This window comes from Aythya ferina (genome assembly GCF_964211825.1).
Source record: "Aythya ferina genome assembly, contig: HAP1_SCAFFOLD_1335, whole genome shotgun sequence".
Lineage (NCBI taxonomy): Eukaryota > Metazoa > Chordata > Aves > Anseriformes > Anatidae > Aythya > Aythya ferina.
In genome coordinates, this window is record NW_028180750.1 from 5,001 (window position 1) to 16,622 (window position 11,622).

General features: G+C 47.2%; 2 long non-coding RNA genes across 3 annotated transcripts in view; one reads left to right on the forward strand and one right to left on the reverse strand.

The window, feature by feature from the left end:
* Positions 1 to 6,618, reverse strand: part of LOC311429539 — a 9,379-nt gene extending 2,761 nt beyond the window's left edge. The window contains exons 1-3 of the long non-coding RNA XR_014688280.1: positions 6,498 to 6,618; positions 6,141 to 6,257; positions 1 to 60 (exon numbers count right to left, since the gene is read on the reverse strand). The exon at positions 1 to 60 is cut by the window's left edge and continues 42 nt beyond it. This is a non-coding gene — a long non-coding RNA (uncharacterized lncRNA). The remainder of the gene's footprint in view (positions 61 to 6,140; positions 6,258 to 6,497) is intronic.
* Positions 6,619 to 6,705: 87 nt separating this feature from the next.
* Positions 6,706 to 10,240, forward strand: LOC311429540. Of its 2 annotated transcripts, XR_014688282.1 has the most exons (4): positions 6,706 to 6,752; positions 7,075 to 7,332; positions 7,836 to 8,011; positions 8,531 to 10,240. It is a non-coding gene; the product is annotated as an uncharacterized lncRNA (long non-coding RNA). The 2 variants fall into 2 exon arrangements; XR_014688281.1 differs by having other exon boundaries at positions 7,836 to 10,240.
* Positions 10,241 to 11,622: the final 1,382 nt, after the last annotated feature.

An 11,622-nucleotide genomic window follows, 5' to 3' on the forward strand; every position in this document is an offset into this window, starting at 1 on the left:
AAAGCCAATTCTTCTGCTCCATGACTGCAGTTACATATGTAGAATGATAATTCAGCTGACCTGAAAAAGACACAGAAGGTAAGTATAATAGAAGGGAAATCTGTCCTAAACACAGGACATTTCTTAAATTGCACTAACACGCCTTCCAATGCACTCAAGCAATTGAGTTTAAATGCCAGGAAAACCTATTGCTGTCCAGATGTCTCAATTTAAATTTCAGCTTCTGAGAATTTCTTGCAGCCTACCATGCTCCCAGAAGGTTATAAGAGTGTATGCAAGAAACAGAAAAATACAACCCAGCCCACACTGTTTTCTGCAAAATTTGATGAACACATGAATTAACACACCAATTTAAATCTCTGGTCTGAGTTTCACAAGTCTCTTTGTCCATGTTATGAGATGGGTAAAGAAAGAGGGAAGAAATGGTGTTTAGCAGCTTCCGTACAAAGGTTTACAGGAAGGGGAAACTGTCCTCTTTTCTATCATGAAGACACGGCTCCCTGAAACAATCAGACTTCAGAGTGAAATCAGAACCTCTCTTTCAACTTCACACAAGATTTCATGTAACTAATTGACACAGCCAACCACATTCAGCACTGACACAAACCTGAGATAATTTAGGGCTGCACCAGGGTCAACTTTGGTGCCCTGTGCTAGAAAACATACCCTTCTCTGGTCTCTGGCTTTTTTGTGGAGTTTGACATTTCCAGTACATGGTTGACTGTCGCTGTCTCAGTTCCCATAGCAACAGTTTTGGTATGGTATCTTTACTACTTTGCCATAGTTCAATATTCTGTATTTTTTTTCTTAGAGTGGGTAGCCCTTCAGTCTGTGGTACATGGAGGGAAATGGGCTCTTTTGGTTCCCAGGTCATCCAAGAAGCTAAAGATCATGCTTGCACCACAGAATGAGATGACACTGTTAAGTATGTTGTCCACATCCCCATGAACTTCACAGGTAGGTCAGGCCATTGAATGTGACACTGCAACTGGCACTAAATTTCATAAATGTTCATCAACTTCATCGATGCTGAATCTTGCTCTTGTCACTCTCCAGGAGTTTTCATGGGATTTGGGATAAACGAAATTGACTCTTTACAGATAATAGGCACACAAGAAACTAGAAAATGTTATTGAAGACATTAATTTAGAGACCTAATATGGGAAAGGCATTAACCTTGCCTAGAGATGAGAGCATTGCATCTCCTCATCTCCTCAAAGGAGGTGTCCTTGCTGAGGGGCACTGAGGCTCCTATTTGTCGCCCAGATAACCTATCCGGAGAGATGTGCTGTCTTCCTGGGGCATGTGTCAGAGACGTTAGGAAGGCTCTGCCACAGCTCGTTAAACCGGAGGATTACTATCCTCCTGTTGTCATTCAGGTTGGATCCTAGGAAGCTGCAACTAGAAAAATTAGGAATATTAAAAAGGACTTTGCATCCTTGGGAAGGTTGTTGAAGGAATCAGGGGCGCAGGTAGTGTTCTCCTCTGTCCTCCCTCTGGGTGACCAGGACCCAGAAAGAAGAAGGAGAACAGGACAGGTGAATGAGCGGGTGGTGTCTAGACCAAGGATTTGGGTATTCTGATCATGGGCAGGCCTCTGAGAAGCCAGGTGTGTGGGCTGCTGACTTCAACTCAGTAAGTGGGTCACAAGTGTGTTGGGGAGCAAGCTCTCTGGGCTAATTACCAGGGCTTTAAATTAGGTTTGATGGGGGAAGGGAGGAGAGCTAAAAGTGACAGAGAAGGGCTGGGGGATGTTGTCACTGGTGTCACTGTTGAAGATAGTATGGAAAAACCTCTGAGTTGTCCCATAAGATCATCTGAGGGTTCCTCAGAGGAGGTAATAATTCTGATATTCCATCCGGAATCTTCTTGTGTCCCTCTAGGGGTAACTGTGCCTGCTGCTTCCCTAAAATGCCTGTATACCAAAGTGCGAAATGTGTGAAATAAACAGGATGAGCTCAAGATCTGTGTTCAGTCATGGGGCCAAGATCTCATTGCAATCACAGAGACGTGGAGGGACAGCTCACATGGCTGGAATGCTGTCATGGAGGGCTATGTCCTTTTTAGGAAAGACAGGCTGAGGAAGCGAGGGGGTGGTGTTGCCCTTTCTGTGAGGGAGCAATTAGAGTGTACCCCGCTCCACCTGGAGGAGGGTGAAGGACAAGTGCAGAGCTTGTGGGTGAGAATTTAGGGGTAGGCTGGTATGGAGGACACAGTTGTGGGGGGGTACTACGGGTCACCTGATCAGGAGGAGAAGGTCGATGAGGCCTTCTACAAGCAGCTGGAGGTAGCCTCACAATCATGGGCGCTGGTTCTCATGGGGAACTTCAATCATCCAGACATCTGCTGAGTAAGCAACTCAGCCAGACACGCACAATCCAAACGGTTCCTACAATGCATTGAAGACAATTTTCTGATGCAGGTGGTGGAGGTGCCGCTGAGGAGAGGGTACTTCTGGACCTTACTCTTACCAACAGGGATGGGCTTGTTAGGGATGTGAAGGTTGGGGGCATCTTGGGATGCAGCAACCATGAGATGGTGGAGTTCAAGATGGAACTTGGTAAAAGAAGTAAGACAAAAAGCAGAATTGCTACCCTGGACTTCCAAAGAGCCAATTTCGACCTCTTCCAGGACCTGCTTGGGGGTATCTCATGGGCTAGGTTGCTAGAAGGCAAGAGTGCATGTCAGAGCTGGGCTACATTTAAATAACACTTCTTCCAAGCTCAGGATCGGTGCATCCCTAAGAGTAGGAAATCATGGAAGGGGGGAAGGAAACCTGTGTGGATGAGCAAGGAGCTCATCGACAAGATCGAAAGGAAGAGGAAGATCTATGAAATGTGGAAAAAGGTCCTGTCCTCTTGGAAGGAGTATACAAATGTTGTCAGGGCCTGCAGGGACGCAACAAGGAAGGCTAAAGCCCACCTGGAGATGAGGCTTGCAAAAGAGATAAAAGATAATAAGAAGGGTTCTTTTCAGTATGTAAACAGTAAAAGGAAGACTAGGGATAATGTGGGTCCCTTGCTGAACGAGGGGGGTGTCCTGGTAACAAGAGACGCTGAGAAGGTGGAGATACTGAATGCTTTATTGGTTTCAGTCTTTACTTCAAGGACTCCCCCCCAGGACTCCTCGACCCTTGAGGGAGGAGAAAGAGTCTGGGAAGTGGAGATCTCCCCCCTTGATGATAAGGGAGTGGTTTGGGAGTGTCTGAGTGGGCTCAAAGCACACAAATCCATGGATCCCGATGGGATGCATCCATGTGTGCTAAGGTAGTTGGCAGAGGTGATTGCCGAACTGCTCTCTATCATCTTTGAAAGGTCCTGGAGAACAGGAGAGGTGTCTGAAGACTGTAGGATAGCCAATGTCACTCTAGTCCTCAAGAAGGGCAGGAAGGAGGATCCAGAAAACTACAGGCCAGTCAGTCTCACCTCTGTCCCTGGAAAGGTATTGGAGCAGCTTGTTCTGGATGCCATCTCCAAGCAATTGGAAGAGAAGGTTATGAGGAGTAGTCAGCATGGATTCACCAAGGGGAAATCATGCTCGACCAACCTCGTTGTCTTCTATGATGGCATCACCTGCTGGGTAGATGGGGAGAGCAGTTGATGCCATCTACCTTGATTTTAACAAGGCTTTCTATACTGGCTCCAATGACATCCTGCTAGCAAACCTGAGAAAGTGTGGGATAGAGGAGTGGACAGTAAGGTGGGTTAAGAACTGGCTGACTGGCCGAGCTCAGAGGGTGGTGATTGGTGGTGCAGAGTCCAGCTGGAGACCTGTGATTAGCGGTGTTTCCTAAGGGTCAGTGCTGGGTCCATTCTTGTTCAACATCATCGATGAACTTGATGAGGGAAAAATGTCTACCCGAGGCAAGTACACTGATGACACAAAGCTGGGAGTAGTGGCTGACATGCCAAAAGGCTGTGCTGCCATTCAACAAGACCTGGACACGCTAGAGAGGTTAGTAGGAAGAAACCAAATGAGGTTTAACAGGAGCAAGTGTAGAGTCCTGCACCTGGGAAGGAACAACCACATGTATCAGTACAGGCTGGGAGATGACCTGCTGGAGAGGAGCTCTGCAGAGAAGGACCTGGGGGTCCTTGTGGACGACAGGTTGACCATGAGCCAGCAGTGTGTCCTGGTGGTCAAGAGGGCCAATGGGATCCTGGTATGCATTAAAAGGAGTGTGGCCAGTAGGTTAAGGGAGGTGATCCTCCCCCTCTACTCTTCCCTGCTCAGGCCTCACCTGGAGTACTGTGTACAGTTCTGGCTCCCTGGTACAAAAAAGACAGGGAACTCCTGTAAAGAGTCCAGCAGAGGGCCACAAAGATGATATGGGGCCTGGAGCATCTGCCTTATGAGGAAAGGCTGAGAGACCTGTCTGTTCAGCCTGGAGCAAAGAAGACTGAGAAGGCATCTCATCAGTGTGTATAAATACCTGAGGTGTGTGAGACAGAGGGATTTGGCCAACCTCTTTTCAGTGGTTTTTGGGGACAGGACAAGTAGTAATGGCAACAAGATAGAGCACATGAAGTTCTGCACCAACATGCGAAAGAACTTCTTCATAGTGAGGGTGACGGAGCACTGGAACAGGCTTCCCAGGGAGGTTGTGGAGTCTCCTTCTCTGGAGATATTTAAGGCGCGTCTGGACACCTACCTGGGCAACCTGCTCTAGGGAACCTGCTTGGCAGGGGGGTTGGACCCGATGATCTTTTGAGGTCCCTTCCAACCCCTTCAATTCTGTGATTCTGTGATTCTGTGTAATTCTGTGATTCTATTATTTGGTGATTAAAGGCTGTGATTAAAGTGTTTCAGATTGTATTATTCTTGCTGGAATACTAGGACAGGCATTTGGGTGGGGGACTTGTAGAAACCTATTGCCATCTGGATTATAAATACCAAATGGCTTGGAAATACCAAAAATGTCACTAGATGTTTGTGCTTAGACAAAAGCAGCTTCTCTCCTAGCTGTATTCATTGCCATTTGAATATTGCAAGTTCTTTTGAAATTCAGTGAAACCCCATACATCCAGCCCAAATACAACTGAGATGAATTGTACTGATGAGACTGGATACATCAGAGAGCAGAAAGTAGGATCAGACACATATGGGAGCATCTGGACAAAGGAGTTCCAGCCAGCAAATGCTGAGACCTGATACTTTGTTTAGCAAAGGTATTTTTGCTAACAAATGTTATTTTTTTGTTTTCTCTGACTTAAAAAAACACATATTGTGTTATATGAGGAGAGACCAAAAAAACCCTCACTGACTAGCAGATCAACATTTATAACTTCAAAGAACAAAACCAACTGAATGCTTATATGCCATTTTAAAACAAACAAACAAGAAGAAACACAACAAAAAACAACAGTTTGTCTTAATTCCCATGGGCTTCATGTGCATTGCTAAATAGACATAGTGTGACATATTTTAAGATAAACAATCATTATTCTACTAGAAGGATAGAAAATTAAATTAACTTTGGCACTGCAACTTGTATCAAACGCACAAATTCATTGAATGCAGTAGAATGTTAATATGGATGGTTTAATGGTAAGAAAAAAAGACATTTTCATGAAGGCCTGATATTCACTGCATAGAAGATGACAACCTTAATTATTCAAACTAATCAGAAAAGTTTGAGGTTGTTAACATCTCTGCAAAGCATTTATTTTACCCTGAGACACTGTGCTGGGGGGGGTGTGTGTGGGGGGAGGAACAGAGGGAGGAGCTTCCCTGAACCAAACAGTCCCCTTCAGAAAGGGAATATAGACCTTTTCTCCTGCTCTGCAGCCTCCGCTTCAGAGATATGCTGCAAGATAAATGCTATTTCCATACACCAAAGACAACTGACAAATCCTTGGTGAAGCAAAACCTAACCCATCTGGCTAGTCAATACCTCAGCTTTCTCCCCCTTTCTCCCCCTTTCATTTTTCTCTGCAAGAGCTATCAGGAACAAACATGCTGCTGATGCCTACACTTCCTCCCTGACAACACTTAAGGAGACATGGGTGGAGAGAAGAGACTGTTGGCCCCTGCGTGCACAGCTTTGTTGAAGGGAATAGAGCAGTTCCTTTCCATCTCTATGGAAGCCTGACATTCTTGGTTTGTTCAGAAGTGAAAAAGTTAAAAGAGAAACGCCTTACCTGTCTTGATGTATGAAGGTGAACAATGATATCGGATAGCTGTTTTACCTTCTTGCCGGAGAAAGTGAACTTAAGCCTTAACTCATGCAGGATGACAGTGGGTTATGCACCATCTCCCTGCAGAAGGAAAGAAAAATGAAAGAAAGAATCAGGTACTGAAGTTTAAATCTGACATTCCTCTGCCAGAAGATCACACTTCATCTTTCATACGAGGGCTGCATTGTTGTGTTGTAAACGATCAGATGCAAAAGAAACTTTGGTGTTAGGAAGAAGTTTAAGACAATCATGCATCCAGCTGAATGCTCACTGCCCAGCATCAGAAGTGAACCTTATTTCAGAATAAAATGTGTATTTCACCTGTTGTAAGGTAGGAAAGGTCTCTCCATCTTCTGTCTCAGATCAAAGAGACTGAACTCTGAACAGTGGAACTGAAATGAAGAATGAAATGTTAAAGATTAACTCAGGGTGCAACTCTGAAGATCACGTTTTCTTCTAAGACTGATGCTTTACTGTCAAGTTACAATGGTAATGGAAGCATGTTGTCCTTGGGACTTGGCAGATACCCTTAAAAGAAACCTGCTTGAAAAGGGTGTAACTTTCCCTTTGGAGAAGGTAATGTCTTTGAATCTAACTATTTGTGGATTTTCACAGGGTTTTCCTCTTAATATCATTTCTCACAGCAGTTTCTTCCTGAAAAATACAATGCAGGAAGTATTTCTAGTTGCCTTAGAAACAAAGTTGAATTTTCTTTAGGAAGGAGTGAAGGCAGAACGGAGAAAAGAAGATGTTACACTTGGTGGAGGAGGACCAAGTTAGGGAGCACTTAAAAGAAATGTGGCATACAAAAGTCCATGGAGCTTGATGGATTGCATCCTCAAGTTCTGAGGGATCTGGCTGATGTCACTGAGAGACCACTCTCCATTATCTTTGAAAGGTCATGGCAACTGGGAGAGGCTCCTGAAGTCTGAAAGAGAGCAAATGTTACCCCTAAATTCAAGAAGGGCAATAGGAAGAAGACCTGGGTGACTATGGTCCAAGCAGCCTCACTGCAGTCCCTGGAAAGCTGATGGAGAAAACACTCCTGGAAACCACTTCCAAACACACAGAAGACAAGAATGTGCTTATGAACAGTCAGCATGGATTTCCGAAGCACGGATCATGCTTTACTACCCTGTTAAACTCCTATGAAGAGGTGACCAGCTTGTTGGATGATGGGGAAAGATGATGTTTTATACCTACTATTTAGTGGGATTTTGACACTGCCTCCCATTAATGTCCTTGTAGACATGCTGACAAAGTGTATGTTAGATCAGTGGACAGTGAGGTAGAATACTCTATAAAGGGGAAACAGTTTGAACAGCCAGGCTGTGCTGGATTTACATGGCAGAGTAATAGGGGGGATGACCTCAGTGTGGGGCAGGTTTATCCTAAATGACTACAGCCATTGGACACGACCCACACTGGAGGAGGGGAAAAGTGTGAGCAGGAAGGAACAACAGACAGCCGTTAAGGACTGATTGCAGTTCCTCATTCCCCATATGCCTGTGCCAAGTGGTGGGGAGAGGGACTGGGAATAATAGAGTGAAGCTGAACCTGGGCAAAGCAGGGGTGGAGGAAGGGTATTGTTTCAATTATGTCTTTGTTTCTTACCACCCAAACCTATTGTAATTTTCAATAATTTGAATTTTCACCAAGGTGAATCGGAAAAATGGAGCACAAAGTCCTGCCCCTGGGGAAGAACTATATAAGGCACAAGGACATGCTGGGAACATCCAGCTGGAAAAGCAGCTTGGCAGAAGAAAAGGACCTGGAGGTCCTGGTGGACAGCAAGATGGCCAACAGACAGCAATGTGCCCTTGCTGCATAGAAGGGTAATGGTGTTCTGGGCTGCATTAGTAGGACCAATTGTAGTCTTAACCTGGGGAAAATAAGGAAACCTTAAAGAAAACAGGGAGATGGGTAGCCTTGAGATAGCAGAAGCAAGGGAGATAAAGGATGAAAGGTTAAAAAAAAAAAAAAAAAAAAAAAAAAAAAAAAAAAAAAAAAACAGCTGCAGGAAGATTCCAGGCTGACCTATGGAAACCTTTAGCTCAGTGAAGGTCATTAACATATTAAAAACCACACCCATCAGAATACTAATGTATGTTATGTGGGATTTGGTTCCTCTCCACACACACACACACCCTTTGTCCTCTGTAATGGGCAAACTCAGAAGAGGTAAGTTAGGCGAGATGAAATAGCCAATTAAAACTAGCAAAAGAGATAGTCTCACAAGTTTGCTGTGTATAAATAATGGTGATTCAAGCCAGAGGTGTCCTTGCTTTGTGAAAGATTGCCAAACACCTGACTCTGCAGAGTTACATAATTAATCATTTTTGCTAATAATGCAGGACAGTGGAAGCTAGCAATGACAAGGACCAGCAGGAGGAAGAGTCCCTAAAGCCTGAGGTGTTCTTGCAGAATCGTTTTACCCCCTGCAGATGGAAAAGGAACAAAATACCCAGTGCAGGGGTGTGGAGCTGGGTAAGGCAGCCTGATTTGCTGACCCAATCTGCTCTTGAGTAAGTCTGCTGCTTACCAGGGGCTCACATCACCAAGAAACGGACAAGCCTCATAATCCTAAGGACTATTACCTGCTGCTGCTCTTCCATGAGGGCACCAGAGCAGCTGGAGCTGTCTGGGGACTGTCAAGAGAGTTTACAGAGCCCTGGGAGCAGCAGAAAAGACTCAGTAGCACAGGTAGCATTTTCATCAGTCCTCCAGCTCAAGGGGAAGGGTTTTGAAAGGGTCAGTCAAATCAACAGAGGTGTGCAGGACTGGTGCTACAGACAGAGCTACTTAGACAGTAGGACTTGCTTTGAGGAACCTGGTCTGATGGGGACTGATGGGGTCCATCTGTCAGATAAGGGGAAGAATATTTCTGGTGATAGGCTCACCAATCTGGTGAAGAGGGTTTTAAACAAGAGTTTCCAGGGGAGGAGAACCTCTGTCGATCATGCTCCTTCCAACTTGAAGACAGTGTTAGAAATGGATGTCCAGAGTCTGGAGAAGAGTCACGGATCAGCAGGAGGGCACCTGAAAAGCAGCGCAAAGGAATTCCAGCCATTCCAGCTACTCCAGTCAGTAAGACAGCTTCATCACGGACCCAATTTAAATGTCTCTGTGCTAGCTCACCTGACATGGGGAACAAACAGAATTACGGATGCAGGGCTGTAGTGGGTTTACGTGGCAAGGTTTTGGTAGCAGGGAGCCATAGGGGTGGTTTCTGTGAGAAAGATCTAGAAGCTGCCCCATGTTTGGGAAGGGCCCCATTGTTTTCCAGATCCGAGCCAATAAGCGATGTTGTTTTGCGCCTCTGTGAGAGCATATTTAAGACAGGGAAAAAACGCTGCGCCAGACAGCAGCCGGGAGAGTCAAGGGAGTGAGAGAACAGCCTTGCACCAAGGTCAGTGTAGAAGGAGGGGGAGAGGTGCTCCAGGCGCCGGAGCAGAAGTCCCCTGCGGCCTGTGGTGAGGACCATGGTGAAGCAGGATGTCCCCCTGCAGCCCATGGAGTACCACGGTGGAGCAGGGTTCCACGCTGCAGCCCGTGGAGGAGACCACGGTGGAGCAGGTGGCCCTGCACCGATGGAGGCTGCCGCCTGTGGAAGACCCCTGCCGGAGCAGATTCCGGGCCGGACCTGTAGCCCGTGGAGAGGAGCCCACGCAGGAGCAGGTGACCTGGCAGGAGCTGCTGCCCGTAGGGGAGCCAGGTTGGAGCAGTTTTCTCCTGAGGGATGGACCCCGTGGCACGGACCCATATCTGGAGCAGTTCTGGAAGAGCTGCTGCCTGTGGGAAGCCCACGCCGGATCAGTTCATCAAGGACTGCATCCCGTGGGTGGGACCCCACAGCACAGGGGACAAGAGTGACCGAGAAGGAGCGGCAGAGAAGAAGTGCTGTAGAGTGACCATAACCCCCATTCCCCGTTCCCCTGCACTGCTCGGGGGGAGGAGGTGGAAAAGGGTGGATGGGGGGGAAGGTGCTTTTGGTTTTTTTTTTCCTTTGTTTTCTCACTTCTCTCGCTTGTTAGTTGTAGGCAATAAATCTTACTATCTCCTTATGCCGAGTCTGTTTTGCCCGTTACAATAATTATTGCGTGATTTTCTCGTCCTTATCTCAATCCTTGAGCCCTTTTCACATATTTTCTCCCCATTCCTCTTTGAGGAGGGGGAGTGAGAGAGCGGCTGTGGTGGAGCTTGGCTGCCCACTCGAGCGGAACCACGACAAGGGCTATGACCTCATTGATACTATGAAGACATAGTGGGTGGCTTCCAAGACTGGAGTGATGGAATCAAAGGATACAGGCACTTTAGGAAGGCAGACAGGGGAGATGGCAATGCCCTCTGTGTCAATGAGCATCTGGAGTGCATGGAGCTCTGCCTGGGGACAGATGAGGAGCTTACAGAAAGCTTAGCTTCCTTTTCCCAGTGATAGAGAAGCCAATGAATCACACAGAATCACAGAATTTCTAGGTTGGAAGAGACCTCTAGATCATCGAGTCAACCTCTGACCTAACACTAACAGTCCCCACTAAACCATATCCCTAAGCTCTACATCTAAACGTCTTTTAAAGACCTCCAGGGATGGTGACTCCACCACTTCCCTGGGCAGCCTGTTCCAGTGTCTAACAACCCTTTCAGTAAAGAAGTTCTTCCTAACATCTAACCTAAAACTCCCCTGGCTCAACTTAAGCCCATTCCCCCTCGTCCTGTCACCAGGCACGTGGGAGAACAGACCAACCCCCACCTCGCTACAGCCTCCCTTGAGGTACTTATAGAGAGCGATAAGGTTGCCCCTGAGCCTCCTCTTCTCCAGGCTGAACAAGCCCAGCTCCCTCAGCCGCCCCTCGTAGGACTTGTTCTCCAGGCCCCTCACCAGCTTCGTCGCCCTTCTCTGCACCCGCTCAAGCACCTCGATGTCCTTCTTGTAGCGAGGGGCCCAAAACTGAACACAGTACTCGAGGTGTGGCCTCACCAGAGCTGAGTCCAGGGGGACGATCACCTCCCTAGCCCTGCTGGTCACACTGTTCCTGATACAAGCCAGGATGCCGTTGGCCTTCTTGGTCACCTGAGCACACTGCTGGCTCATATTCAGCCGACTGTCCAGCATCACTCCCAGGTCCTTCTCTGCCTGGCAGCTCTCCAGCCACTCATCTCCCAGTCTGTAGCTCTGCTTGGGGTTATTGCGCCCCAGGTGCAGGACCCGGCACTTGGCCTTGTTGAACTTCATGCAGTTGACCTCAGCCCATCGGTGCAGCCTATCCAGATCCTCCTGCAGAGCTTTCCTACCCTCAAGCAGATCGACACATGCGCATAGCTTGGTGTCATCTGCAGACTTACTGAGGGTGCACTCAATGCCCTCGTCCAGATCATCAATGAAGATATTAAAGAGGACCGGCCCCAGCACCGAGCCTTGGGGGACGCCACTAGTGACTGGCCTCCA